The sequence below is a fragment of the Schistocerca americana genome, chromosome 3 (assembly GCF_021461395.2).
Source record: "Schistocerca americana isolate TAMUIC-IGC-003095 chromosome 3, iqSchAmer2.1, whole genome shotgun sequence".
Classification (NCBI taxonomy): domain Eukaryota; kingdom Metazoa; phylum Arthropoda; class Insecta; order Orthoptera; family Acrididae; genus Schistocerca; species Schistocerca americana.
This window is the reverse complement of record NC_060121.1, coordinates 302,249,071-302,273,855: the sequence shown is the minus strand read 5'-3', so window position 1 is coordinate 302,273,855 and position 24,785 is coordinate 302,249,071.

The following is a 24,785-nucleotide window of genomic DNA, read 5'->3' as shown; positions in this document are numbered from 1 at the left end:
AATTAACACAAGCCGAATCAAAACTACTGCGCGCTTCCGATAAACATAACGAGGAAGGCAGTACTTGTATACAAACTGGAGAATGTAGTGTGTCCGTCCTCAAACAAGCAAGAGGATCCCGCTAGTGACAACAAACCAACTTATCCTCTGAGTGAAACCGAAAGCAAGCCACCTCTTGAGGAAGTTCTTTCCGCAAAGCAGATAGGCGAGGCGTCTCATCAAGTTACGGATTGCAAAGTCAGTCAGGACCTTCCCACACCTCCGTTTGCCGATGTCTTGCCTGGCAGAACACGTAGTGGGACCAAAGTTCAACCGAACGGCAACGCAGTACGGAAGAAAAACCAACACGACGACTCACAAGTGACCGTTCGTGATACGACTATGAAACCCATTCCGAAGTTTCCATGGCATTGGGATGCGAACAGGATTTTTTAGTGAACATTTACGTACCTCACTGTGATTACGGCACAAGCGTAAAAAGTCGTCTCGCTGAACATAAATAAAATTAGAGCTGATCTCAAAGTTGCGGCACTACAGCAGTTTCGTTATAAATCTGACGCTGATATTGTGTTGTTGCAGGATGTTACTGTTTTGAATCTATCCATCTGTGGTTTTAAAACCATATCAAATGTTGCTACTGGGGAAAGTACAGGTACCGCTTTTTCATTACGGGAAGGTATTCCAGTTACTGAGATCGAGTTTTTAGATTCCGGTCGAGGGGTGAGCTGTAAAATTTATGATGTAACACTCGTTAACATTTATGCCTCGTCAGGCAACAGCAACAAATTCGAAAGATCACGTTTTTATAGGGAGGATGTTACGTAGCTGTTAAGGAGAAGATGTAAAAACCTGGTAATAGGAGGTGATTTCACTGTGTTTTACACAAATAAATCAGTCCCATAATTTTAACTACTGCACGAGCTCGTTAAGAATACCAAGATGAAAGACGCTTGGGAATTGAAATACCCTACTTCAGTAAAATTCACTTTTCTCGCCGCTTCTTCATGCAGCCGTCTCGATAGAATTTATACACTCCTGGAAATTGAAATAAGAACACCGTGAATTCATTGTCCCAGGAAGGGGAAACTTTATTGACACATTCCTGGGGTCAGATACATCACATGATCACACTGACAGAACCACAGGCACATAGACACAGGCAACACAGCATGCACAATGTCGGCACTAGTACAGTGTACATCCACCTTTCGCAGCAATGCAGGCTGCTATTCTCCCATGGAGACGATCGTAGAGATGCTGGATGTAGTCCTGTGGAACGGCCTGCCATGCCATTTCCACCTGGCACCTCAGTTGGACCAGCGTTCTTGCTGGACGTGCAGACTGCGTAAGACGACGCTTCATCCAGTCCCAAACATGCTCAATGGGGGACAGATCCGGAGATCTTGCTGGCCAGGGTAGTTGACTTACACCTTCTAGAGCACGTTGGGTGGCACGGGATACATGCGGACGTACATTGTCCTGTTGGAACAGCAAGTTCCCTTGCCGGTCTAGGAATGGTAGAACGATGGGTTCGATGACGGTTTGGATGTACCGTGCACTATTCAATGTCCCCTCGACGATCGCCAGTGGTGTACGGCCAGTGTAGGAGATCGCTCCCCACACCATGATGCCGGGTGTTGGCCCTGTGTGCCTCGGTCGTATGCAGTCCTGATTGTGGCGCTCACCTGCACGGCGCCAAACACGCATACGACCATCATTGGCACCAAGGCAGAAGCGACTCTCATCGCTGAAGACGACACGTTTCCATTCGTCCCTCCATTCACGCCTGTCGCGACACCACTGGAGGCGGGCTGCACGATGTTGGGGCGTGAGCGGAAGACGGCCTAACGGTGTGCGGGACCGTAGCCCAGCTTCATGGAGACGGTTGCGAATGGTCCTCGCCGATACCCCAGGAGCAACAGTGTCCCTAATTTGCTGGGAAGTGGCGGTGCGGTCCCCTACGGCACTGCGTAGGATCCTACGGTCTTGGCGTGCATCCGTGCGTCGCTGCGGTCCGGTCCCAGGTCGACGGGCACGTGCACCTTCCGCCGACCACTGGCGACAACATCGATGTACTGTGGAGACCTCACGCCCCACGTGTTGAGCAATTCGGCCGTACGTCCACCCGGCCTCCCGCATACCCACTATACGCCCTCGCTCAAAGTCCGTCAACTGCACATACGGTTCACGTCCACGCTGTCGCGGCATGCTACCAGTGTTAAAGACTGCGATGGAGCTCCGTATGCCACGGCAAACTGGCTGACACTGACGGCGGCGGTGCACAAATGCTGCGCAGCTAGCGCCATTCGACGGCCAACACCGCGGTTCCTGGTGTGTCCGCTGTGCCGTGCGTGTGATCATTGCTTGTACAGCCCTCTTGCAGTGTCCGGAGCAAGTATGGTGGGTCTGACACAGCTGTGTCAATGTGTTCTTTTTTCCATTTCCAGGAGTGTATATCGAATTGTATCAGTGACAGAATCCTCGCACTTAATGTAAAGCGGCTAGTTTTACAGACCATTGCGCTGTTACAGCGACAGTTAACTTAAATAAACTGCCTACCAAATTATTTCGCTCCCCATGGATGTTAAATGTATCGCATCTGGCTGAAGCTGAAATAATTGACGTTATCAGGCATGTGTGGGATACTTGTTTGCGGTCCATCAATTTTTATCCGACTAAAGCAGTGTGGTGGAGCACTGTTGCGAAACCAAAGCTCCGGAAAAGTCTAATTTATTATAAAGCTCAAAAAGCAAACGCCTGTTGCAGACACCGCAATGACATCTATATACCATATATTCAAGCATTTGTCACGCCGCCGCCGAGTTTTCATTGATGGTTTGGAAAGGGATAAGGGGGAATTCTGTTTTTGATAGGGCGATTACTCCTGCTAAAATAAGGACTTTCTATCGGATTTCATTCCAGAGTAAGTTCTAGCTTTGATCTCCAAGTCGCCTTCCTTTAAATCCTCTGGACCTGATGGCCTGCCAAAGGAGTTTTATATACAGTTCCGGAATGTACTTGGCGATACTTTTACTGAAATTGTTAATGATGTCATGAGAGGTGGTTCTCTTCCTGTAGAGTCCAAAGTGGGTAGAATTGTTTTAGTACCGAAGAGAACTGGTCACAAGAGACTAGATAATCTCTGTCCAATAAATTATTGAACTTTGATTGTAAATCGATTACCAGAACGATTAATAGCAGGACGACCCCCATCCTTGAGAAAGTTATTCACTCACATCAGTCTTGCCTTCCAGGGAGATCCATTATGACTCCAATTGCGGAGTACAGAGACATCATTTGTATAGCTTCCCTTTTTGTTGACTTTTGCAAAGCTTTTGACAGCGTTACTATTTAGACGGATCCAGCAATGAATTGGACTAGAAGAACGAGCTGTGGCAGTAATTCGGAATATAACAGGAATTACTGCTAGGATACTGGCACTAAAGTCTTTGGTCACTTACCAAATAGTATCAAAAGTCTGACAGATAACCAACAAGTATTTAAGAATAAATTAAAAGAATTTCTGAATGACAACTCCTTCTACTCCATAGAGGAACTTTTAGATATAAATTAAGAAAAAAAGAAAAAAAACAAATATTAAAAAAAATAAAAAAAATAAAAAATAAAGAAAAACAAAAAAACACAAAAAAAATAAAGTTATATTAACTTAAGTATGTTGTTAAATTAACCTAATTATGTCATGTATTGGAAAATTCGACTCGTTACACATCATTACGAAATATCGTATTCATGATCCATGGAACTAGTATTAATCTAATCTAATCTAATACTGTCAACGGTCAGCTGACACAGGCTATTAGCATACGAAAAGGTGTACCGGAAGCCAGTCCGTTGTCGATGTCGCTCTTTGTTTTGTCGCAAGAGCCATTTATGCAGAGATTGTGTAACACACTAACTGGATTTCTGTCTTAGAGGGGAATCTTGCTGTAAGGGCATACGTAGATGATGTTGCTGTTATCCTACGGCATGAGATTGAAGTGGCAAAACTGCAAGGTGTGATTGATACTTACAGCAAACCTTCCGGAGCGAAACTACGTGAGGGCAAATGTAAACTTCTTAGCATACGGGGTTTCGAATCTCTTACTACACCGTGGGCACAGATCGTCGACCAACATGTTGCTCTGGGAATCTTCATCGATAGGTGTCACTTACGAATGGCAGCTAAAAACTGGAAACATACTGCGAACTGAATGCAGGGAGCTACAGTGGAAAACACCTGGCGATCGACAAATATCCTCCAGAAGATCAGGATTTTGAATACGTACATATTTTGTAAAGCTTACTATGTGGCTCAGATGTTCCCGATTCCAAAAATGCAAGCCAAAAAGATCATGCGTTTGTCCAGCTGCGTTGTGTGGCTAGGCCATATTTTCAAGTTAACTTACGCCACATTGTCAAAGTCCGTACAGGCTGGGGGACTGCAACTAGCTGATAACAGTCGAAAGGCGATAGCACTATATATATAAAAAGAACAACTGTGATCATTACCACGGAAACCCATACTATTACATCCAAGCTGTTTCGCATTGTTCGCCCCAAATGTATGAAACCGCCAATTGGCATCGGAAAACTAAACTTTCAATTGCAACACATAGGTGCATATTATCTCGAAATGAGTTACTTAGGTGACTTTTTTTTTTTTTTTTAGCAAGACCTTGTCTCACGAACAAGTCCTTAATTGCCAAGTGGCAGGAGTGCGATGGTCCAAAAACAATTGAAAGGCACTAACCACGAATCGCATGGACGGCAGTGGAGACCAATATCGCTCTCAAAATTCACTCATCCGATGTGTTTTCAGCCTGGCATAAAGTTATTCACAATATCATTCCAACAAACGAAAAACTCGACCGCATTGTTTTAAGTGATACTGACAAATGCCTCAAATGTGGATTACTAGACACTCTGAGGTATATTTTCACTTGCTGCGAACAACTGTTCAACTGGCATTGGGCGCGGAAACGATTGGCGTTCCTCACAAGAAGCGTTAAAAGTACTTACACAACTGATACCCTCCTGTGGCCTGATACAGAGTATTACCCCAAAACGAAAAAAACATTGTTATGTGGATGCTTGGACACTTTGTCAATTACGTCGCAAATAAACACGGATAAGACAATACTTTTTACTTTACTCCTTATATGGAAACAGCATATTGGCGAAGGAGACAGTTCCCACAAATTAAATGGAGATTGGTAATATGTTACGAATGCTGTTTGAGAAACAGGGAATTGGGTGATTGTGAAGTAAATACGGGAATACTGTTGACATTTCTATGGCGACGTTACAAAGTACAAGTCAAGTTAACATTTGATTTTATGTTCGTTATAATTCCGCAAACAGCGCTTGAAGAAATTGAAGTTTCTTTTCTTTATTTATTCCTCATTCTCTGTTCTTTACGGAAAAAGAAATTTGATTTGATTTTGAGAAAAAAAAATTGTTATACTTACGACAAAAAGAATTGATTCTTTGCCATCAAGAAGAAGGAGAATACTTATTGTATGCTGTAAGACGAAGCCAGTCTAACTGGAGTATATGTTTTCTTATGAATACAGCTGAAGAAGCTCGCAAAAGAAGGCATTCATGGAGAGCGCAAGGAAGGGCTGTAAGGGGAGATGGGAGGCCCTAAAAATTTAAAAAAATAAAAGTGCTAGAGTGTCTGCTTCGTATGCAGAAAGTCCTGGGTTCAAAACGGCTCAAAGCACTAAGGGACTTAACATCAGAGGTCATGAGTCCCCTAGATTTAAAGCTACTTAAACCTAACTAACCTAAGGACATCACACACATCCTTACCCTAAGCAGGATTCGAATCTGTGAGCTTAGCAGCAGCGCGGTTCCGGACAAAATTGCCTAGAACCGCTCGGCCACCGCGGCCGGCTCCTGGGTTCAAATCTCACCTCCTCCAGTTTTTGTTTCTCCCTGCAGCAGTGCATGATCAAGCAGATTTCGTACAGTTCGACCTCATAGCGACAGGACGATGACCTGCAAGACCCTGGGCTGCGATCCCCCATTGAATTGTTGCTCCAAAGCCTTCGGTGTTGCGTGCGGAGTGCATCTCAAACATGTATTTGCAACTGATAGCGACTCGTCATTTTTTTTCTTCAAGATACTGAAAAATGAAGGGGGTAACCGGGATTGAACCGAGGACCTCTCGATCTGCAGTCGAATGCTCTACGACTGATGTATACCTTCTTTTATAATTTTTCTGTTCCGATAACTTAAGGAAAAATATTATACTCAGCGTTGCTAAAGACGTCTAATAGAGCAAAATATTGCGTAATCATTATCTGTCAGTTAGATATTAGGGTTAAACGATATAAATAACAAAATACTAGACGCTTCGCGCCTGGAGAACGTGTGAGTCGGCGCCTTCACCTTGATGTCAGAATGCGAAAATTGCACTAGTAGCTTTTTTTCAAGCTGGTTCTGTTCGTCCGTTCTCTGTAATCGTTTGGTTTCTGATTAAATTGACATACTCGCCTTTGGCTTTTGTAAACGAAAATTTCATTGTGACACCAACGTGATATTTTTTCTTTCTTTAAACCAGCGCCTTTTATATTTTTTATTTTTTAGCCATTAGACAAGTTTTTCATTTTAGGTTTTTAAATTTTTTTATTCGTTTTTTAAGCCAGGTACCCAGCCATCTTTTTGGAGTTGGTAGTTATTTATTTACCGGGTGATCAAAAAGTTAGTAAAAATTTGGAAACTTAATAAACCACAGAATAATGTAGATAGAGAGGTACAAATTTACACACATGCTTGGAATGACATGGGGTTTTATTAGAAGCAAAAAAAAAAAAATAAAAAAAATAAAAAAAAAAAATTGCTAGACGCGTGAAAGATTTCTTGCGCGCGTCGTTCGGTGACGAACGTGTGCTCAGCCACCACTTTCGTCATGCTTGGCCTCCCAGGTCCCCAGACCTCAGTCCGTGCGATTATTGGCTTTGGGGTTACCTGAAGTCGCAAGTGCATCGTAATCGACAGACATCTCTAGGATGCTGAAAGACAACATCCGACGCCAATGCCTCACCATAACTCCGGACATGCTTTACAGTGTTGTTTACAACATTATTCCTCGACTACAGCTATTGTTGAGGATTGATGGTGGACATATTGAGCATTTCCTGTAAAGAACATCATCTTTGCTTTGTCTTACTTCGTTATGCTAATTATTGCTATTGTGATCAGATGAAGCGCCATCTGCCGGACATTTTATGAACTATTGTATTTTTTTGTTGTTGTAATAAAACCCCATGTCATTCCAAGCATGTGTGTAAATTTGTACCTCTGTATCTACATTATTCCGTGTTTTATTCAGTTTTCAAATTTATACTGACTTTTTGATCACCCAGTATATTCCAAAATTGTTTGCTGGTACAAACTGGTGAAATGAAAATAGGAATCTTCTGTAGAAAAATGAGTAAAAGATCTTCCCTCTTTGAAAGAAGTAACAAAAGCATTCAGCCGTGTCTTCGAGGCATGGGGGTCACTTGCCCACCCGCCAGGCAATAGGAAACGCCTGGTTATAAAACCCAACGAATGTAAATATATCGTCACTGCCGAAACGAACTCAGATTTAACTTTTCCCAAACAAAGAACCCTCTGCAGGCGTTGGAACGTAGTTGAAGTAGTCTAATTTGCGATGTGAATGACTGTCACACTTTCACGGCAATTGCATCATTATGTTCAACATGTTGCCGTATAGCTGAGAATAACTCCTGGTGTACTTGAGTTTCCAGTGTTCGTACTCAATGTAGGCGAAGTAATCGTCGAGACGAGGTGTGCGATGCTGAAAGAGGTAGCTGGTCGTATGGCTCAGGAACTAAGTCACTGCGTTATTCTTTGTGCGCGGATGCCTGAGCTTTTGTGGCCACAACTACTCCAGTCGCTCGACATACCCCGCAGCTGTCCTGTGAATAATCGCGAGTCGCCGGCAGAGAAAACTAGTAATTGAAATCGTCTGTCCGCAATTCAAACGATGTTTCAGCGTATCCTCAAGGCCACAGACGCCGCAGGTGGAAGTGTCGCTGAGATGAATTCTGTGCACCTTTTCATTGGTCGATATCTTATTTTTTTCTCATTTTTCAGACTTTTTTTTTTTTTTTTTTTGCCTCCTTCCTCCCCTATAGCCCTACCTTTTCCTCTCCAAAAATGCCGCCATCCTCTAGTGTCGACGCAGCACGTAAAGCAGGGTGCTGTTAGTAGCAAGACTTATTGCCATAAACCGAAAATAAAGGCAGAGGCATACTCTGCTATGCCTCAGGGGGCGACGACACACTACTCAGAAATACACCTCTCTCTGCAGGTGTGAAGCAAGTGATGAGTTTAGAAACTAAAAGGGAAGAAACAAATAAAGACAGAAATGAAGGCAAATTAAAAACAGGGACGGCATCACACACAAATGAAAACGAAACTGGCGAGATAATCCCATCGCCCATGGAATTAACGAAGTAATAATCCTCTAAGATAGATTACGCGTTTTATAATTTTCCAATAATTTTTCATACAAGGTTCACACAATTCCCATGTTACCAATTGCCATATTATCAGTATCATAGAACAGTCAACTCTAGTGATGCCCAGAAGGCCAATGTCAAATCTTGGGTATGGGCAAGTCAAGGGTAGTTTGAAAGTCCGTTTGACAAAGATCCAGGGGTAAACTCAGGCAATTCCCGGACGAGGTGCCTTAGTCAACCCGGAACACCTTTTGATAACCATGAACCATTGCAACTTTCAGAAATCTTGCAAAAGTAATGGTATATTTCCGGTCAGATTCCGCCAGGCGATGCTGGCTCCACAGGTAGTCCATGAAAGAGACAGCATCGGTGAGGGAAAGGTGATGGATCGTGAAAATGGTGTGGCCCAAGAGCCACACCATTGCGTTACATCGTGTTCGGGGGTTGGTCTGAATATCAGGGGTAAGGAACCAGTCGATTGACATATTGTCTGGTGTCGTCCCACCGATCAGCGCTAATAGCACACGTGCAAGGTCCCACACTTCTGTGACGTGAGGGCATAAGAGACGATGCTCTCTGGTGTCCACGTCACCACATTATCGTTCGCCATCAAGTACCAAATCGATTTGATATGGGAGGGTAAGAGGTCGCTAAATATATTGCGCCAAATGATATTCCACCTGTGAGTTGGGTATTTCAGCACAATCGGATTCCGGCGATTGGTGCTCGCCAAACAAGTGTACACTGCCTTGTTAGTCAGGTCGGCGGTACGTGAGTGGAATTGGATATTCTTGAGTATGTAACTGAATTCGAGTGAGTATAGCCGCAAATGCAGAAACGCTTGTGGAATAACCGAGATATCAATGGGAGGTTCCCTATCGCACGGTCCCCAATGGTGGAGCACGTGTTTTGCGACATTTTGTACGGGGCTCGCAATTTCCGGAAGAGGTTGATAAGGAGCGTTGTGCTTTGCGCCTTGACATCCAGCAGGTTGAGGCCACCACTCTCAAGCGGCAAAGTTAACACGTCAAAACGGACCTTAAAGATATTCCCTCGCGTAATAAAACAGCAACAAGCCCGTTGATATATGCGATAACTAGAAAGCGAGGGGGGGGGGGGGGGGGGGGGGGCAGGAAGAATCTGTGCCACATAGCTGAATTTGCTGGCAACAGTCAATTGGATTGTTGGCACCTTCGGTACGATCGCCATAAGCTTAGAGGGCCGCACGAGTTTGGTTCAACATAGTTGCCCATTACGAGTATTCATTCTGCCTGGGTTGCTGTCGAGATATAACCCAAGAGACTTGTGACACCTGGCGGAATTGCACCAGATCTACATTGTTGAGACCACTTCCGATGTTCAGTAAAACAGTCTACCTGGGGTTCAACTGGGCACACGTCGCCCATGCAAAATACTGAATAAGTCGTCCAGCGGTCAGTAGATCACGTGAGGAGGCAATGCCGATACACAGGGCGTCGGCGTACGCAAGACAACATTGCCGCACATTACCGATAGTAATCCCAATTAGTTCGTCCATGAGTGACAACAGCAGAGGCTCCATGACAATGGCGTAAAGCACCATCGACAAGGGACAACCTTGCCGGATACACCGTTCAACGTTGACAGGTTTCCCGAGGTGGCCGTTGGTCAGGTGGCGGGATATCGCATTGGCAGTAAGTCGCTGGACTATGTTAAGAAAACGCACACCAAAACACATTTTCCGTATCGTCGAATACAAAAAGTCGAGGCAGATTTGGTCGCAGGCCTTCTCAAAGTCAATGAGAAGGAGAGCTGCGGCGTCTTGACTATGGGCATAAGTGCAGATGAGATCACGCAAGGCGCAAGCTGCAGTGAAGACACTTCTTCCGGGGAGAGCACTGTATTGATGGTTTCCCAAGACCTTCTGGAGGGCGGACTGCATGAGCAATTTAACAGCTCGAGACATAATTTTTAGATAGGCGTTGAGTAAGGTGATGGGTCGAATTGTATCAAAGGACTTGCGACCACCCTTCTTGGGAAGAAGCACCATGATGCCCTTCGTGAATCCCGGCGATACCTGTTCCACGACCCAAAGTTCATTTTCGATCGCCAATAAAGTGTCGCCAAGGAGGTCCCAGTAATATCGGTAGAATTCTTTCGCGAACCCATCAGGCTTCTGAGACTTTTGGTAGCCGCACTAAACACAGCATGTCTGATGCCATCCTTATCGAAGGGTCTCTAAAGAGCCTCCACATTAGCGAGTGATAAACAGGAACGGATCCTCCCAGTAAACGCATCACAAACTCTGGCATCCACGGGTTCCTGTTTGTGAAGTGCAGTGACCATCCTCGTCGGTGACACCGTCAATGAACGTAGCGTCGCGGCGTCAGAAGGACCGAAGCAGATGGTAGAGAGAGGGTCGCTCCTCAAACGCAACATTTTTGGGACGTGAACGTACAATGTACCCCATCTGTGTCGTGCGCTGGATTGTAGTGATCTTCGCCTTGTATTTTCCAATTTGTCGAGCAGTTTCCGGAAAATAGGTGGACTGGTGGTCTGTTCATACAGCTCCCGTAGACACTGATAATAGCTTTCGACGGTGCGCTTCCTCCAAAATGTCTTTTCCCGAGCATATCGCATGACAGTGGCTCTCAGTTTAGGTTTAGCATCGGAAATCCATCATTCCAGAACCGTATTGTAACAAGGTTTAGTCCGTAACGCCCAGCTCCAAGCCCACTTCATTGCCTCATCAAGCTCTGGATCTCCTAAGAGGCTGACATTTAGTTTCCACTATGCTCTTTCCGGGTAAAAGCGGAGGATCGGTGGGTGAGGTAAACCTGATACGCGCAATGGTCAGAAGTTTATGGGGACGATGTTGTTATTTACCACGTGCTCACGCAATCCTCGCGAGACGTTAGCTCTATGCGGCTGGCCGAGCTGTGAGTGACGTGCGTAAAACCACGACGGTCACGGAGAAGTTGTTCCCACGTGTCACAAAGGTGAAGGCCATGGACAAGGTGCTTTAGTTCCTCACACGTATTTTGATTGGGTGCCTGATCCTTGGTAATGATACAATTAAAGTCGCCACCGTGGAGAATATTATCAGTGTGGAGGCCAGTCAGTTGAGGAACTTCGTTCTTGTAAAAATGAGACCAACGATTATTGCCAGAAGGAGTATGAAGTACCACGACCATCAAGAAGGTAGTTGACGTCCGTTATGCGGATCCCTTCACGGACGAGAAGACAGATTCCTGTCGCATCTTCTTTACTGAAGTTGGTCGTTGTGACGAACCCCGGAATGAAGACGGCAGTCGTGACCTCCTGTAATAAGGCTACGTCCACATCAGTTCCGTATAAAAACTCCCTCAGAGCTCGGATCCCCCCTGCGGGTTCGGGGGTTAGAATAGGCCCGCGGTATTCCTGCCTGTCGTAAGAGGCGACTAAAAGGAGTCTCAAACGTTTCGGCCTTTTGTGATGGTCCCCTCTCGGGTTTGACCTCCATCTATCTAAATTATTCCGAAGAGCGAGCCAATTGGGGAAGGGCACCTTACATGGTGCACTGTATCCTTCGTGCAATTAGACCTATAGCCGTCTTTCTCGTCGTTGCGATGGTGTCCCGCTCGTTTTCGATCTCTTGGGCGATTACCACGCTGCACTCTGCAGTGTTTATTTTAACTGTGACGACGACCTTCGCCATTTTTGCACCTAAGATCCAGCACGGTAGCCAGTCCGTTGTGGTGCGGTCGCCATGTACCCTCTTGGTTGTAGCCCCCTGACAACACAGGGATCGCTCTACTGATGCCTGCGCCGTTCACTCCCCACGTATGCCAAGGAGTAGATGCCCATCTCCCTGGGGCATCAGGACTCCCGGCAATGGCCATCCTGCCAGGTGGCCTTTGCTGTGGCTGGGTGGCGCCCGTGGGGAGGGCCCTTGGTCGGAGTAGGTGGCATCAGGGCGGATGACCCGCAATGAAGCGTGGTACATCATCTCTTGCTGGCGGCCAGCCATCAGCAGTCTCTAAGCGTTCCAAGGCTCATTTCAAGGCTAATGTGTATGACCCCAAGTCGTTCCCCTCCCTGGCCACACCATGGGAGGAACGAAGGCCTATGACTGAGAGCGAAAGATACTCGCCCTGGTATCTCGTTTGTACCAGAGCTGACGGGGAATCTTTTATGTCCGTGAAGCCTCAATTCTTTGTAGAGCATTTAGAGGACAAGTTTGGGGAGGTGGAGGGCTTGTCCAAGATGCGGTCCGGATCGGTGTTGATAAAAACGGCATCCTCCGCCCAGTCGCGGGCCTTGCTCGCTTGTACTAAGCTGGGGGATGTCTCTGTCACTATCACGCCCCATAAGAGTCTGAACATGGTCCAGGGCATTATCTTTCACAGGGATCTCCTTTTACAGTCCGACGACGAGCTGCGCGCCAACTTGGAGCGCCGAGGTGTCCATTTCGTCCGGCGCGTCCACCGGGGTCCGAGGGATCGTCAAGTTGCCACCGGTGCCTTCATCTTGGCCTTCGAGGGTGACACGTTACCTGAGAAGGTCAAGGTGATGGTGTACCGTTGTGATGTCAAGCCGTATATCCCTTCAAGTGTTGGAAGTTCGGCCACATGTCTTCACGCTGTGCTTCCGACCTCGTCTGTCGCGATTGCGGTCGACCTTCCCATCCTGATCATCCCTGTGCGCCGCCTCCAATCTGTGTGAACTGTGGTGCGCACCATCCGCCTTGCTCGCCAGACTGTCCGATTCTGCAGAAGGAGCGGAAGATCATGGAAATAAAGACTCTCGACCGCCTGACGTACACTGAGGCGAAGCGGAAATATGATCGGCTTCATCCAGTGCGCATGACAGCTTCCTATGCCGCAACTGTCACTCCTATACTTCCATCCGCTCCAGTCAGCTCTCAGAGTCGAAGTCCCACACCTGCCCCCTTGATGGTGGGGGGGCACTAAACCTCCTGTTGCTCCTGCTCCATCTACTTCAGGAGCAACACCCCCCCCAACCATCGGGGACATCAGTCCCCCTTTCCCAGCCGGAGAAGCGTAAGACTTCTTCGGCTACTCTCGTAAGGAAGGGGTCCCTTGGGGACCTCCCTTCCCAAGTTCCGTACGGTACAAAGGCCGACAGCCGCAAGTGGCTTAAACAACCGCCGGTCCCTGGTCGTAGGGACACACGGTCGTCGTCTGTCCCTGAGACCGACCCAGTTGCGCCCTCCCAGCCTGCGCCACCAAAGGCACAGCGCGAGAAGCAGAAGAAGAAGAAACTCCCCAAGGCTACCGACATAGCGGTGGCACCCATTCCACCGCTTCCTACAAGCTCTGCGTCTGAGGATGAGGTGGAGATTCTGGCGTCCACTGAGGACATGGATCTCGCCAGTCCCTCGGATGCAATAGCTAGCTGTTGTCCAGGTGGTGACTCAGTAGCAGCAGGGGCCCCGGAGGCGTAATCTGCCTCCCCAGTCCCTTCACGCCTTTCCCATCCATGGCTAATAACATCCTCCAGTGGAACTGCAGCGGTTTCTTCCACCATCTAGCTGAGCTCCGCCACCTTATCAGCCGTCATCCTTTCCTTTGCATTGCTCTGCAGGAAACTTGGTTTCCAGTAATGCGAACCCCCGCCCTCCGTGGCTATCGGGGTTATTTTAAGAACCGAGCAGCTTATGCAAGGATGTCTGGTGGCGTCTGCGTATATGTCCTGAACTCTCTTCACAGCGAGTTTGTACCTCTACAAACAGCTTTAGAGGCTGTCGCTGTTCGGGTGTGGACGCCCCAGGCCATTACCGTCTGCAGTATTTACCTTCCACCTGATGGTGCTGTCACGCAGCATGTCCTGGCTGCTCTGATAGCACAACTGCCGCCACCTTTTTTGCTGCTGGGGGATTTCAATGCCCACAACCCTCTATGGGGTGGGATTGTTTCCGATGACCGCGGTCGGGCCGTGGAGCATGTGTTGGCTCAGCTCGACCTTAGCCTCTTGAACACCGGTGCTCCCACGCATTTCAGTGTGCCCCATGGCTCGTTCTCGGCCATCGATCTCTCTATTTGCAGCCCTGGACTTGTCCCATCCCTCCACTGGAGAGTGCATCCTGACCTGTGTGGTAGTGACCATTTTCCCATCTGTTTGTCACTGCGCCAGTGTCATTCTTCTGGGCGCCTGCCCCGATGGGCTCTCCACAGGGCTGACTGGCCAGCTTTTACTTCCGCTGCAACCATTGAGTCTCCCCCACAGGGTGACATTGACGAGGTGGTCCGTGTTTTAACCACGTCCATCATTTCAGCGACCGAGGCTTCCATCCCCCGTACTTCTGGCCTCCCTCGGAGGAAGGCTGTCCCCTGGTGGTCGCCGGAGATTGCTGAGGCTATTCGCGACCGTAGGCGGGCTCTCCAGCGTCATAGGCGGCACCCGTCTCTGGAGACCCTCATCGCTTTTAAGAGGCTCCGTGCCTTCGCCTGTCGTCTTATTACACGGCGTAAGCAGGAGTGCTGGGAGAGGTACGTCTCCTCCCTGGGCTCCCGTGTCTCCTCCTCGCTCGTGTGGTCCCGGATCCGGCGGATTTATGGATCCCAGACCACTATGGGTGTCCCTGGGCTCTCATTGGACGGCGCTGTCTGCACGGACGCTGCCGCCATTGCTGAACGGCTAGCCGCGCACTTTGCTCAGAGCTCTGCGACTGCATCCTATCCCCCCGCCTTTCGCTCTCTAAAGGAGCGAGCCGAGCGGACGCCGTTCTCCTTCCACACGCGTCATTATGAAACATACAATGCTCCTTTCAGCGAGAGGGAATTCCTCGCTGCCCTCGCCGATTGCCCTGATACAGCACCAGGCCCAGACTGCATCCACGCGCAGATGCTGAAGCATCTTTCCAGGGACTGCCAGAGACACATTCTCGCGATATTTAATCGCATTTGGAGCGAAGGCGTGTTCCCGTCGCAATGGCGAGAGGGTCTTATTGTCCCCATCTTGAAGCCCGGTGCAGACCCACTGGCAGTGGACAGCTATCGTCCCATTACCCTCACCAACGTTTTGTGCAAATTGCTCGAACGTATGGTGGGGCGGCGTTTGTGCTGGGTCCTTGAGTCGCGCGGTCTCCTCGCTCCATCCCAGGGTGGCTTCCGTCGGGGCCGGTCTGCAGTGGACAATTTGGTGCGGCTGGAATCTTCTGTCCGTACGGCCTTTGTCCGACGTCAGCATCTCGTTGCTGTATTTTTCGATCTGCGGAAGGCGTATGACACCACATGGAGGCATCACATCCTCGCCACGTTGCATGGGTGGGGTCTTCGTGGTCGGCTCCCGGCTTTTCTTCAAAGCTTTTTATTGCGCCGCTCTTTCCGGGTGCAAGTCGGTGCCACCTCTAGTTCCTCTTATATACAGGAAAATGGGGTCCCGCAGGGCTCGGTGTTGAGCGTCTCCTTATTTTTAGTGGCCATCAATGGTCTGGCTGCAGCAGTGGGGTCGTCGGTGTCTCCTTCTTTGTATGCCGACGACTTCTGCATCTCATTTAGCTCCACGACTACGGGAGTCGCCGAACGCAGGCTGCAAGTCGCCGTTCGCAAGGCAGCATCATGGGCTCTGACTCATGGCTTTCAGTTCTCTGCTGCCAAGACTCGGGTTATGCACTTTTGCAGGCGTCGGACGGTCCACCCTCATCCTGACCTTTACCTCGACGGCCACCTGCTTGAAGTGGTGGACACTTGCCGCTTCTTGGGACTCGTGTTTGATGCCCGGCTCACATGGGTTCCTCATATTACTCAGCTGAAGCAAAAATGTTGGCGGCATCTCAACGCCCTCCGCTGCCTTAGCCACACGTCTTGGGGTGCGGATCGCTGCATGCTGCTGCGATTGTACAGAACCCTTGTGCAGTCCCGGCTTGATTATGGGAGCCTGGCCTATGGGTCTGCATCACCCTCAGTCTTGAAGTTGTTAGACCCCATCCACCACTGTGGGGTCCGGCTTGCAACTGGCGCTTTTCATACGAGCCCCGTGGATAGTCTACTGGTGGAGGCCGGGGTTCCCCCGCTGCGGATTCGCCGCCATCGACTGCTCGCCGACTATGCTGTCCACGTGCATTGCTCGCCAGGCCATCCCAACCGTCGCCTGCTTTTCCCTGCCATGGTCCTCCATCTGCCCGAACGGCGACCTAGGTCTGGGCTTTCCGTCGCTGTCTGCGTTCAGTCCCTGCTGTCGGAATTGGGTTCATTCCCTCTTCCGCCTCCCTTCCGGGTCCGTGCACCTACGCCTCCCTGTTGTTTGTCCCCGCCGTCCGTCCGTCTGGACTTGGCACAGGGACCCAAGGACTCGGTTCCGCCTGTGGCCCTCCGTCGCCGTTTTCTTGCGCTCCTCGAATCATTTCCGGGCTGTGAGCCTGTCTACACTGATGGTTCCCTGGTTGATGGTCGCACTGCCTACGCCTTTGCTCACTCTGCCCATGTTGAGCAACGCTCCTTGCCGGCTGACTGCAGTATTTTTACTGCAGAGCTGGTGGCCATCTTGCGCGCCCTTGAGCATATGCGTTTCTGCTCGGGTAGGTCCGTCGTGATCTGCAGTGACTCCCTGAGCAGCCTTCATGCCATCGACCGCTGCTATCCCTCCTCTCCTCTGGTGTCCTCCATTCAGGAGTCTGTTTCCGCCATTGCCCGTTCTGGTCGTTCGGTGGTCTTGGTTTGGACACCCGGTCATGTTGGCATCCCCGGGAACAAACGTGTAGACAGGCTGGCCAAAGGGGCGATCGACACCCCGGCTTTGGAGGTTGGCCTTACGGCTCGCGACCAGCTGATGGTGTTGCGCCGTAAGCTGATTGGGATGTGGGCTGCTGAGTGGCGTGGCATGACAGCCCCGAATAAGCTGCGGGCTGTTAAGGAGACGACCGATGTGTGGCGTTCCTCCCTGCGGGCTTCTCGCAGGGACTCGGTAGTCCTATGTCGGCTACGCATCGGCCATACATACTTGACGCACGGCCATCTGTTGCGTCAGGAGGATCCCCCCTTGTGTCGGTGTGGGTCCCGGCTGACGGTCGGCCACGTTTTGCTGGAGTGTCCTCGACTGCGCACACTCCGGCAATCTTTTAATCTCCCGGGCACTTTGGCTTTGGTTTTATCTGACGATGCCTCCATGGCTGATGCCGTTTTAAATTTTATTCGTGGTAGTCCGTTTTATGGTTCGATTTAGGGAGGTCCTGCACCTTTCCCTTTCTGTGTCTTTTGTCCTTGTGTCTTTTGTCCTTGTGTCTGTTGCTGTTCTGGTGTGCCGTGAGATGGTTGACTCTTTCCCTTTTTTGTTGTCGTGGTCAGTCAACCAGTCTCCGGCCATCTTCTTCTCTTCTATTTCTTTCTGTCTGGTGTTCGTCCGTACTCTTCTTTTCTGTAGTGTTCGTTGCCTAATTTGTGTTCTTTAGCACCTGGGGGGGGGGGCAGTCTCCTTCCCCTTGGGGTTTTATCTGCTCTCCGACTTTGTCTCGCTTGTTTTTGGAATGGGGGACTGATGACCTTCGCTGTTTAGTCCCCCTTAAACATCCCAACAACCACCACCAGAGCTCGGATTTTAAGGTCACTTTGCATTCAGTTGACGTTTATGGTCGTCATATTATAGGTTCTCGTCGCCATACCGCCTACAGACTGCCTCTCCGTCCACCTGGCTCCGTGTCCGCCCACCAGGGACAGCTGTCCACTAGGTCGGGATACGGTGGACAGTCACCTTTGGTCGTATCCATTGCTTCCGGTTATCCTCTAGGGATGCGAATAGTATGCCCTTGAGACGACGCATCACTGGATGCATCTTCCCGAAGCCGCTCAGTCACTTCGGCAATTTCCTGTTTTAAATGTTGTCGCAACCCCGACGTGATTTGAACACGTAACCTTCTGATCTGGAGTCAGACGCGGAAAGGTTGCGCCACGGAGTCGAAGCTGTTTAGGTCTTGTCATGAATAGGTTCCTCGAACACATACTGTACCGTTCAAACCTAAGAAATAATGACAGCAGGATCCACGAGGGACTCTTCCCAGATGTACTTGCTCTGGCGTGGGTGTAACTCGGTGGTTAATTCCTGCTTCAGACGTCGAGCTGTTCGGACGTGTATACTTCCGCTCCGCCTCGCGTTTGGAAGCTGCTAACTGCGTTTGTTTATATTTTGTTCTGTGCCGTCGTTCAGTATCGCGTCATTGTCGTCTTTTTCTAGTGTTTTGTGGTGTTTTTTGTGAGCGGTTTCGACTGCCTTCTCACCATGATAGCGTCTAGAGTGCCTCCGCGAAAATGTACCCTGTGTTTTGAGTTTAATAAATCTGGATCGTCGATTTTATCGGCATCACTTGTGATCAGGTGCACACCGCCTACTATGATACTGAGCTATACTGTCTTTTCGTGAAGTTATATAACCAAGTGTTGCTGGACAAAATTTTGCTGAAACATGGAGGTAAAGCTGGGTTCCGTCACCGCGACGCGTCGGTGAGTATATTTATCATTTCGAATGCAGATATTGATTATGTCAATGTTCGTGTCTTTAATCTGCCGCCTGAGGTCGAAAACCGTTATCTAAAAGAGGTTATGAGATGTTACGGAGAGGTGAAGTTTGTCCGTAACGAACGGTGGTCAAGTCAGGATAGATTACAGTGTTTTAGCGGCGTCCGGTCGGTGCAAATGCATATCAAACAGAATATCCCCTCGTATCTCAGTGTCTGTGGTTACCGAGCACATGTGACTTACTCTGGTCAGACGGCGACTTTTTTTATCTGCAATGAGAGTGGTCACGTTCGAACGAAATGTCCTAAGTATGTGTTGGTTTTAAAATACACCTTGGAACAGCGTCGGAAATTGACCTTAGCTTAACTCGTGAAGGAGACACAAGTAACATCTCCAGCAGGACCACCTGCTGCAGATGTTTTGCTGTAGGGGGATACGTTGCCGGTTGTGGATTTTTTTTCATTACCTGTTAAACGGTGAATCGCCTAAGCCGACCCCCTTAATGGACATGCATCCTTTTACCCACAAACGGCGTCGGACGTACGAGAGGAGTAGCACTGATGACGACGACATGGACTCAGGACAGGGCGTGCGTCAAGATTCACTGCCGACCATGCGTGAAACCGACGTCTCAAAACCGATTGCAGCAGCAGCAGTTGTTGTAGACGCAGTAGGTGACACGGCAGGTGCGATAGCAGCCGCTGACGTAACGCAGAATAACATGCAGGCAGACCTCGAATCACAACAGTCTCCAGCTGTCTAGACGTCGGTCGTGGCGGGCCCGTTTGAGGAATCACAACGAGCCGACCCACGACACGACCAGCCTCTTGATGTGCGTATGCAGAGCTTGCCTAGTGACGACGCGGTGTCTATGGCAACGGCGGGCGTGCCTCCAAATAATAACAAGGAAGGCAATGCTCGTAAACAAACTGAAGCGTGCCCGGTTCCAACCCACGACAAACAAGAAGATGGGCGTGGTGTTGGTCAACAACCTAGTGACAGCAGATTACCTCTGGCTGAAACTCCGTCTGCAACGTAAACTCGCGACACGGTGCAAACACAGACGAACATTCATAGCTTAGATCCTCCCACGTCTCCGTCTGACTCGAGTTTCCCTCCTACAGGCTACAGGACGCCGTAGGGCTAAAGCCCAGCCGAATGTAAATGCCGTGAGGAAGAAAAATACGCAGTGTGCGGCTAATGTACCTCGGATTGATGATAACGAAGTAGGTTCTCCGTCCCCAGCTAAAATGGACTTAGACTAAAGGCGAGTTTTCCTTAACCAGTTAGGCAGAATCTATCTGTGTTCACGGCTTAAGCTCATGAAATACTTTCTCCAAACATCAATAATATGACATCAGCATTAAAAATAGCAGCACTCCAACAATTTCTTTGGGAGTTGGAAGCAGATATTGCCCTCTTGCAGGAAGTTTTTAAGACGATCCAGAACGTGGCTCCGGAAGTACACACAGGAACTGCTATCCTGATGCGGGAGGGCATTCCAGTACATGCGATTGAACTTTTAGATTCCGGTCGAGGGATCGGCTGTCAAATCTATGGTGTCACTCTCATAAACTTATACGCACCGTCAGGTACGAGCAACAAGTTGGAACGATCCCGCTTTTTTAAAGAGGTGGTGATGTATCTGTTAAGGATATGCTCTCAAAATATTTTAATGGGGGGCGATTTTAACTGCGTGCTCCATGCCACAGACCAGTTTCCTAGTTTTAATTACTGTAAAAGAGCTACACGATCTTCTACGGAATTTTAGCCTGAAAGACGTTTGGGAGCTTAGATATCCCACCCTAGTGAAGTTCACATTCTTCACCTATACCTCCTGCAGCCGACTGGTAAGACGTACATCTCTGACAGTATGAGTTATAGGCTTCTTGCAGTTGATGTTATTCCGACGTGCTTTTACGATCATTGTGCCCTCGACGCCACTGTTAACTTAGATAGACAGCCTGCAAAATTTTACCGACCTCCTTTGAGTTTTAATATTTCTCACCTGGATGACAGCGAAATCGATGATGTAATCCGCACCACGTGGAATGCCTGTTTACGCTCGATCGACAATTTTCCCTAAAAAGCTGACTGGTGGATCCATGTAGCGAAACCGAAACTGAGAAAAGGTTTAATTTATTATGGAGCCCGGATAGCCCAAGATAAGACATTTGAGTTTCACTATACAGTACTTCGAGAATTGTACGACAACTTCGGTCCCACCAACGCCAACTTAACAGCAATTAAGCGTGTCAAGGCTAAACTCTTGAGCTTCAAGCGGAAGCAGTTGGAAGTTTGCTGCTTAAATCGAAATTCAAATCTGTCGTCGAAGAAGAAGAAGAAGAACGAACAAGCATTTATCACTTCAGTCAGCGCCAGTCGCAGGCGCATGTTTATTGATGGTTTGAGCACGGAAGATAGGGGCCTCCTATAAAATCGAAAGGATATTGTTCAGACACTCCACCGACATTTTGGACAACAGTACTCCATCGTCGACTCAAATGCAGCGTCTATTGCCGATATGGAACAGGCTTTTGATAGAGATGTCACTCCTGCTGATAATGAAGAATTTTCATTAGAGTTTACGGCACCAGAGGTTTTCGAACTCATCTTCTAATCGTTGTCCAAGAAATCCCCTGGTCCAGACGGTCTGCCCAAAGAATTTTATATTAGGTTCTGGGATGTCTTAGGTGGCATCTTTACTGAGGTTGGCAATGAAATCATGAGGGGAGGTTCTATTCCTTTTGAATTCAAAGAAGGAAGAATTGTTTTAGTTCCCAAGAACCCAGGGCACAAGACACTTGACAGTTTCCATCCCCTCACTCTAATGAATTTTGATTACAAGACAGTAGCCAGAGCTACTAACACCAGACTGAGCCGATACTTCAGACACTCGTACGACCGCATAAATCTTGCATCCTGGGGATGTCAATTAGCCACCAATTGCAGAATATAGCCATGTCATTTCCATCGCTGCGGTGACTATTGTCCAATGTGCCTTGCAGTTTGTCTATTTTAAGAAAGCTTTTGATCGTGTTAGTCACCATTATCTAGTACAGGTACTGCGGCAAACAGGACTCTATGACCGGGTTGTGACTGTCATACGGAATTTGATCACTGGGATACGTGCCAAAATCACCGTTAATGGACAACTGACGAAAGATATTAGCATCCAACAGGGTGTGCCGCAAGGCAGTCCGCTTTCCACGTCGCTTTTTGTGCTCTCCCTCGAGCCGCTATTGAGGACACTGAGCGCGACCCTCACTGGACTGACTGTTTCAGGAGAGAATCTTACTGTCCGCGCCTCTGCAGATTGTATTGCGGTTCTCTTACGCCGCCACGGTGATGTTGCCACAGTTAAAACAGTGATTGACACCTATGGACGAGCCTCAGGAGCCCAAGTAAGTGAAAGCAAATGTAAAGTTTTAAATATCAGGGGATTCGACTGTCACTATTCCGTGGGCAACTGCCGTGGAACGTCATACATCACTAGGCATCACTATAGAGAAGTGCCCGTTGCGAATGGCAGCTCATAATTAGAAGCGGACAATGGAGAAACTACAAAGAACTGTGCTTGAAAATACATAATGGGCAACAAGTCTCTTCGACAAAATCAGAATTCTCGACATCTATATTCTGTGTAAAGCCTACTATGTAGCGCAGGTGTTCCCTATCCCGAAAATGACAGCATAAAAAAAATTATGCAACTGTGTAGCAGATGTGTGTGGCAGGTAAGCTATAGTACCATCGCGACATGTAGACAAACAGGGGGCTTGGCACTGACTGACATTAGTAAGAAGGCAAAATCTCTCTACATACGGAGAATCATCGTGATCTGTAACACCTACCCTCATACCGTGACATCGCAGCTGTTTCACATTCTCCGTCCAGCAAGTCTGGTGCCTCCAATTAACGTTGGTAGACTTAATTATCAAGTATATTCGTGAATTCTACCTTAAAACGAGCTATGTAGGTGCAGATATTTTGCAAAAATCTGCCTTAACTACAAAACATTTGATTGGTGCATGGCGGAAGACTGCCAGTCCACCTTACGTTGAAGTGAAGTACCCAAACGTAACGTGGAAGACAGTGTGGGCCAATATCAGTTTGGCCATATATACATCACCGGTGGCATCGACCTGGTATAAAGTTGTTAACAATGTAATTCCCACCAATGAAAAGCTCCACCGCATTGGACTCAGTAATCGCGATACGTGTGGAAAATGCGGCTTACTAGACACTCTGAAGCACAGATTCACATGTTCCGGCCATCTGATGAATTGGAAATGGGTCAGGCAGAAACTAGCACTTCCCGCCAGGAGTTCGGAACAAACCTTCACCACCGATCTCTTACTCTGGCCTGACTATACGTTCTATCCTGCAACCAAAAACAATACAGTGATGTGGCTGATCGGAAATTTTGTTAACTATGTCATTAACCTAAATGGAGATGGTGATACCCTTGTATTTCAAGACTACATGACAACAGCCTTCTGGCACAGGAGTCTATTCCCACACACAAAGAAGTACTTTAAAAATATGTTACACACTTTACTTGAAAAGGAAGGAATTTGATAGTTCAATGAAGTTACTCAGCTGCTTATCAGTATCAGAGCAGTGGTGCACGAAAAAAAGATATATTAATGAAAAAATTTAAAAAATGTGAGTTACTGACAGGTTTGGGGGCGACATCGTGGCCAGGCCTCAGCTTTCTTGACCCCTGCCCTCCTTGCCGCCACCTGCCTGACACTCCCTCACCCGCTCCTGGAAGTCTAACTCTGAAAAAAAAATAGCGCAGTTGGTTTAAAAAAAGCGGTCTAAGGCAAAAAAAGTGGTTAGAAAAGTTAAAAACGAAGTGGTTTAAGGCGCCAGACTCAAGGAACAGCCTTGGCTGCAGAAGCAGTTTGAACCTCCTGATCCTCGAATGAGGGCGTGGGTTCGAATCTCACTTCTGACACAGATTTTGTCGTTTCTCTGCAGCACCCTGCGTATCATTGAGATCCTTTGTAATGTGCAACAGCACGACACTGGCCGTCTTCTCCTAAGTGAAATAATAAAAGGGGTAGAGTTTCTGCTTCGCATGCAGAAAGTCCTGGGTTCAAATCCCAGCTCATCAAATGTTTGTTCCTCAGTGCAGCAGCACATGAAAACTTTTGCCTATCACCATATTCTACAAATTTCTGCGTACAAGATTCTTCCCCCAAGCAACTGGATTTCGTACATTTCGACCTTATAGCGAGAGGACCTTGACGTGCGAGACCGTGGGTTGCGATCCCCCCATTGAAATGTTGCTCCAAGGCCTTCGGTATGGCGTGCAGGGTGCATCACAAACATATATTTGCAACTCATAGCGACAATCGTCATTTTTTCCGAGATACTGAAAAAAGAAGGGGCACCCGGGATTGAACAGCGGACCTCTCGATCTGCAGTCTAATGCTCTACGACTTAGTTTTTTCCCACTGTTCTACCAACTTTTCCTGCCACTTTTTCTATTTTTTCGCCTTAACCCCTATTTTTGCTGAAATCACAGCCTTAGACCATTTTTTGTTTTTTGTTTTTTTCCCCTTTTGCTTTTCCATGTGTACAATACCAGGTGTCACTACAATACAGGAAGTAGAAAGTCTCGCTAGTGAATATTCCTTTGCTTGTGCAGCTTGTTAGGGAGGTCGGGGTCAGGGGCGCGCCACACAAGCGGTGGGGCCTCTTCGCGGCACTGGCAGTACTTCGAGCTCCAAACCCCTCCCTTGTCACCATGAAAGACAATCAGTGGTCACTAGCCTATTCCCACCCTTTCGAAAGCAGTGTGGAGCATATTACAAAATGCCTTATGAGCCGGGTACTGGAGCATCTTTGCAAATTCGGTTTCCATGTACATTAA